We start from the raw sequence: 5682 nt of genomic DNA, 5'->3' as shown, positions 1-5682 counted from the left end.
CAAAAGTGGGGAAGTCAACTAGTCAGTCTTCTCCAGAGAAACAGAACCAGTAGGATATTTATACCAAGAAAGACATATTTTAAGGAATTGGCTCACATGATTGTGGAGGATCAACAAGTCCAAAAGCCGATGAAGGAGGATGGCAGGCTGGAGACTCAGGAAAAGGGTTGAAGCTCATCTGCTGGAGAACCAGGAAGAGCTGATATGGCTTCTAAAGCTCAAAGAGCCAATGCTGCAGTTGCAGGCGGAAGACCGTCCTCTGGAGAATTCCCTCTTGCCAGGAGAAAGTCAGACTCTTGTTCTATTCAGGCCTTCAACTGATTGGATGGGGCCCACCGTGTTGCAGAAGGTCATCCGCTTTACTCAGAGTCCACCAGACACACCCCTCCTCCCTAACTCATCATTCCCAGCAGCAGCCAAAATAACAATCATAAGTTCGGCCACATATCTGTGGCCCTGCCAAGTTGACACATACAATGAATCATCACCGGAAGTAATGGAAAGAAGGGGGGGCCACTAAAGGACGTGATATGAAGCAAGCTGCCTGTGAGGGCAACTGGAGCTCCATCCCAGTGAAGATCTGAGAAGTTCGGATCGTACCCCAGAGTAATCCCTCGCGGAGGCGTTGGCTGGGGGGCTGCTCCCACGTTGTGTTGGCCCTGTACTTGTGGCCCACGACACACACAGGCAGAGTGGTTGTGGCAGCTGAGTACGCCCTCAGGGAAAGAAGGCAGGTGTGCAAGGAAATGATGTGAGATCAGAACACAGGGCAAGATGCAAGCAACATCCTCCGTAGGGTGCCTTCATCGTGAAAGATGGTTCTGATACAATCAGGGCTTCCTTCTTGTCTCCCATTTGTGCTTCTCATAATCTCAAAGTAAGGTAGAAAATAAGCTCAATTTTAGCAGAAATTGGCCCTTAAAAAGACTCTCTGTATCCCCGTAGATACTAAAATTATCTCAGAGAGAGAACAGACACAGATCTTACTTTAGGCAGTTGGCGTTAGCTAGAAGTGTACATTAAAATATGGCACAAACGAACCTGTCTATAGAACAGAAACAGACTCACAGACATGGAGAACAGACTTTTGGTTGCTAAGGGGGAGGTGGAGGGAGCAGGGTGGACTGGGGAATTTGGGGTTAGCAGATGCGAACTATTACATTTAGGACGGATAAGCAATGAGGTCCTGCTGTACAACGCAGGGAACTATATCTAATCTCTTGGGATAGAACATGATGGAAGATAATATGAGAAAAAGAACATATATTTATGTGAGGCTGCATCACTTTGCTGTGCAGCAGAAATTAATAGAATATTGTAAATCCACTATAATAAAACAATTGTAAAAGATGCAGGGTTTGAGTCCAATGACTCAAAATTCAAATCCCGTCTCTTCCATGACCCTGGGGAGGTCACTTCATTCCCTGGGGCTTCCATCTTCTTTCCGGTGAGAAGGTCACACTGTTGCCCACTCTGCTTCTCTCAAGGGGTCAAAGGAGGTCACAAGTGGGTGAGTATGTTGTCCGTGGCCCTTTCTTTGCTCTTTGCCCTTTGCATTTTGACATGCCTCCAGCATCTCTCTCACCCCCTTGTAGATCTTAGAATTTTCCAAATAGCCTCTGAGCATTGCTTTTTGGATGAACCACCACACCATTCAACGTGACCGTCTGAGACATGACATGGTGATCCTGAGAAAGAGGACATCCACACCCCAGAATTCCTTGATGCATCTATCAAGGATTCGAGCCCTTAAACTATTGACGTGGAAGGTTCATTCTTTCCAATATTTTATTATGTGCTACATGCTTGGAAGTTGAATGGATTTGACAATACATACCTCTGTATTCACTACCTGGATTTGAACATCTTATCCCACTTGCTCTGTTACGTATCTATCCTTCCGCATTCATTGAGGAACGACATTTTGATTTCGGGGCTGGGAAGCTGCCTCTCAAATATGATGATTCTATCTCTTCAGTTTTCTGAGGATATCCGGGTCCATGTATTCTATGCTCTGGACTCCATAGACCATTGACATATGTCAGGAATTCTAGCAGATCGCATCCTTACTTAGGTGCATCCTCAGCATGTCCATGAACTTCTACCTTGAGGTTCTGATAAGCCAGTTGAGTTGGCTCCCTGCCAACGTGAAAGCACTCTGTTGGCTATATCCCGTCAAAGCCCCAAGAAACATTTAAAAGGAAAAACTATGCATAGGAACAGAAAATCCTGACTCTTGGTGTGTGTGTCTATGTCCTTGAGGGATGTATGTGCGTCTGCACGTGTATAAATCTGTGTGTGCCCCAGAAGAAGAACAGGGTCTGTATACATCTATGTGTTTTGCTGTTTTTCAAGCACACGTCATCTGCCTTTCCAGCCACCCCCCTCCCAGATGTTGACATGTCGAGTCTGGCTTCAGAAATGAGAAGACCAATGTGATACAAGCAAATTTCGCTCAACAAGGCAGAGTCAGATTGTTGCCAAGTCAGAAGTGACCGTCCCCCCCACCACTTACCCAAAGATCCACGCATCGCACTACCCGTTGCTGCAGGGAGGCCGAAGGAGCTAGTTTAGCTCGACGAGCGTTTCTGGCGTTGGTATTGTTTCAATTACTAGAGCATTCACATCTCAGCTGACACATGCAATGAAGCTTGCTCCCTGCCTGGTACATAATTTAAGGTGAAAAGAAGTGAGGGTGTGTTTCATCATGGTCTATCATATCTTTGTCTTTTGTTCTGGGGAGGTATTTGCATACCTAAAGGGAAATGGCCTCTTTAATTTCTTTCCCTTCTCCTAATCAGCTGAGGCCTATTAAGAAGCGCTCTGTATCCTGTAATCAGACAATTTATACAGCATGCACCCTTAGGCAACAGCTATTATAAACAAGCTGGAGAAATCCTTTACAATAAATGATTAGCATGGGAAGACACCATTCATAATTAATTTTTTTTCCCCTTTTTTGTTGGCAGATGGTCTGAGGCATCCAAGCATGGCCTATTGCCCGCATCTTTATTCTGAATAGAGCAGGGCAGCCTTGGGAAAATGCTGGCTGCTCAGCTAGCTCACTTTAAAAAGGAATCCTCTCCCCCTCCCCCATCAATGTTCAAGGCTTATAGAAATCTTTAGGGAAGGGTGTCTAATGGATCACATGACTGTACCTACCGCTGCCGCCGCATTACCCTAATGGTGGACTGGTGGCATTAGGGGCCCTGTTCTCCATCCCTGCCACTTTCCATGTAACTTCGTGCTGCTCTCTCATTCTGAGTCTGGGCTCTGCCGTGGGACTTGCTTTGGTCAATAGCATGTTAGCAAATGCAATGCACCCAGAGGCAGAAATACTATTGGTGCAATTGGTCTTGATACCTCTTATTCACTAATGTGGCCAAATGAATGGGCCCAGGCCGGCCTGATAGATGGTGAGAGATACCATGAAACAGAGCTGAGTCACTCCGCTCATGTCAGATGAGACCTCTCAAGATGGGTCAACAGCCAGTCACCCCCAGATCTGTGAGGGAGCCCAGCCAAGATCAGAGGAGCCCAATCCGGGTCAATTGAACTCTGCAGCCCGGGTGGCTCAATAAGTTTATCACTGTGTGTCACAGAGGTTTTATGGTTTTTCATTACACAGCATTGTTGGGCAGTAGATAATTGATACCACACTCAATTGATAAATAATCTCTTTGGGTGTGGAAAAACAGGACACGGACACCTGTAAGTCTAAGTCTTCATGTATTGGGGAGAATCCTGTGGCTCACGAGAGACACCAGTATCGCCTGATTGGAGAGCTGAAGTGGGTTTAGACAAGCTATGTACCCGCACTTGCTTCAAGGAGTCAGTGGAAGAGGCAGCTAAAATGTCAATCACGGATAGACTTAAAAAGGGACTAGGATTTTCCCAGTCTACCCAACTCCTATTATTCTTCGGCAGACTCTCCTAAGCTTCTCATGCCCAGCTGCTCACTTTATCTTTTACTTTTTAAGGCCATTGTTTTCAAGCTTTACTGAAGTCTGATTGACAAATACGGTTGTGAGATATCCCATGTGATGATTTGCGACACCCATACATTGGGAAAGAATTCCCCTCACTGAGGTAATGAACACATCCGCCCCCTCATATACTCACCTTTTGTTTTATGGTGAAATACGTAAATTCTACTCTCTTAGTAAATTTCACGTATACATGATCGCGCTGCCAACGGCAGTCACCAGGTTATACGTTAGATCTCCAGACCGTGTTGATCTTACAACTGAAAGTTTATGCCCTTTTACAAACCAGTATTCCCCTCCTCCCCTGCCCTTCCACACACACACCAACTCCTTGCAACCACCTTTCTCGTCTCTGTTTCTATGAGTGCGATTTTTTTTTTTTAAAGATTATACATATAAGTGACACCATCCAGTATCTGTCTTTGTCTGGCTTCAATGGCTCCAGGTTCATCCCTGTTGTCCAAAATGACAGGATTTCCTTCTTTTTTAAATGCTGAATAATATGTCATTATATAAATCATATTTTCTTGATCCGTTCAGCCATCTATGGACACTAGGTTTTGTTTCTGTACCTTGGCTGTTGTGAATCGTGCGGCAATGAACATGAGAGTACACATATCTCGTCAAGATAATGGTTCTGTTTCCTCTGGACATACATGAGAAGTGGAACTGGGATTGCTGAACCATATGGTGGTCTATTTTAAATTTATCGAGGAATTTTGGACTCTTTTCTACAGTGGCTATGCCAGATTACAATCTCATCAGCTGTACACAGGGGTATTCTTTTCGCCACGATCCTTGCTGGCATTTGTTATCTCTTTTATTTTTGATAATAGACATCCCAACAGATGTGAGGTGACATCTCATTGTGGTTTTGATTTGCATTTCCCTGATGATTAGTGATGTGGCTCATCTTTTCATGTACCTGACCCTGTGTATGTCTTCTTTGGAGAGAGAGCTATTCAGACACTTTGTCTATGTTTAATTGGGTTATTTGGATGTTTTGCTATTGAGTTGTATAAATTCCTTGTATATTTTGTATATTAACCTCATATCAGATATGTGGTTTGAAAATACTCCCTCCCATGCCAAAGAGTATTCTGCTGAGAGAAAATACTCTCTCCTTTTCATTTGGGTGATAACTTCCTTTTCTACACAGAATCTTCTTGGTTTGATGCAGTTCTACTTGTTTATTTTCCTTGTGCTGATTTTGCTTTTGGTGTCAAATCCAAGAAAAAAAAATCATTGTCAGGTCTTTCATGCAAGTCTCATCCATTTTGTGATTGTTGTGTACCGTGTGAGCTGGGGGTCCAGTTTCATTCTTTTTGCATGATCAAAGAGACGGTCCTTTCCCCATCGCATGTTCTTGGCTTCGTTGTTGTAAATTAACAGGCCATATATGATGGGTTTATTTCTGGACTCTATTTTGTGCCATTGATCTATGTGTTCGTTTTTATATCAGTATCATACTGTTTTGGCACTGTAGCTTTTAATATAGCTTGAAATCAGGAAGTGTGTGGCTCCCAGCTTTTTCTCGAGATTTCTTTGGCTCTGCAGGGTCTTTTGTGGTTTGAGTTTAGGGTTTAAGCGTTGTTTTTTCTACTTCTGTGAAAAATGTCATTTAAATTTTGATCAGTATTGCGTTGACTCTGTAGATTTTTTTTGATTAGTATGGACATTTTAACAATAATAATTC

General features: G+C 43.7%; 1 non-coding gene across 1 annotated transcript; it reads right to left on the bottom strand.

Annotated features, from left to right (window-relative positions):
• Positions 1–403: 403 nt before the first annotated feature.
• LOC125134819 (small nucleolar RNA SNORD66) lies at positions 404–493 on the bottom strand. Its single transcript, XR_007136815.1, has one exon. It is a non-coding gene; the product is annotated as a small nucleolar RNA SNORD66 (small nucleolar RNA).
• Between the last annotated feature and the right edge of the window lie 5189 nt (positions 494–5682).

The sequence above is a fragment of the Phacochoerus africanus genome, chromosome 8, assembly GCF_016906955.1.
Source record: "Phacochoerus africanus isolate WHEZ1 chromosome 8, ROS_Pafr_v1, whole genome shotgun sequence".
Classification (NCBI taxonomy): domain Eukaryota; kingdom Metazoa; phylum Chordata; class Mammalia; order Artiodactyla; family Suidae; genus Phacochoerus; species Phacochoerus africanus.
This window is presented reverse-complemented; position numbering and strand designations above follow the sequence as displayed.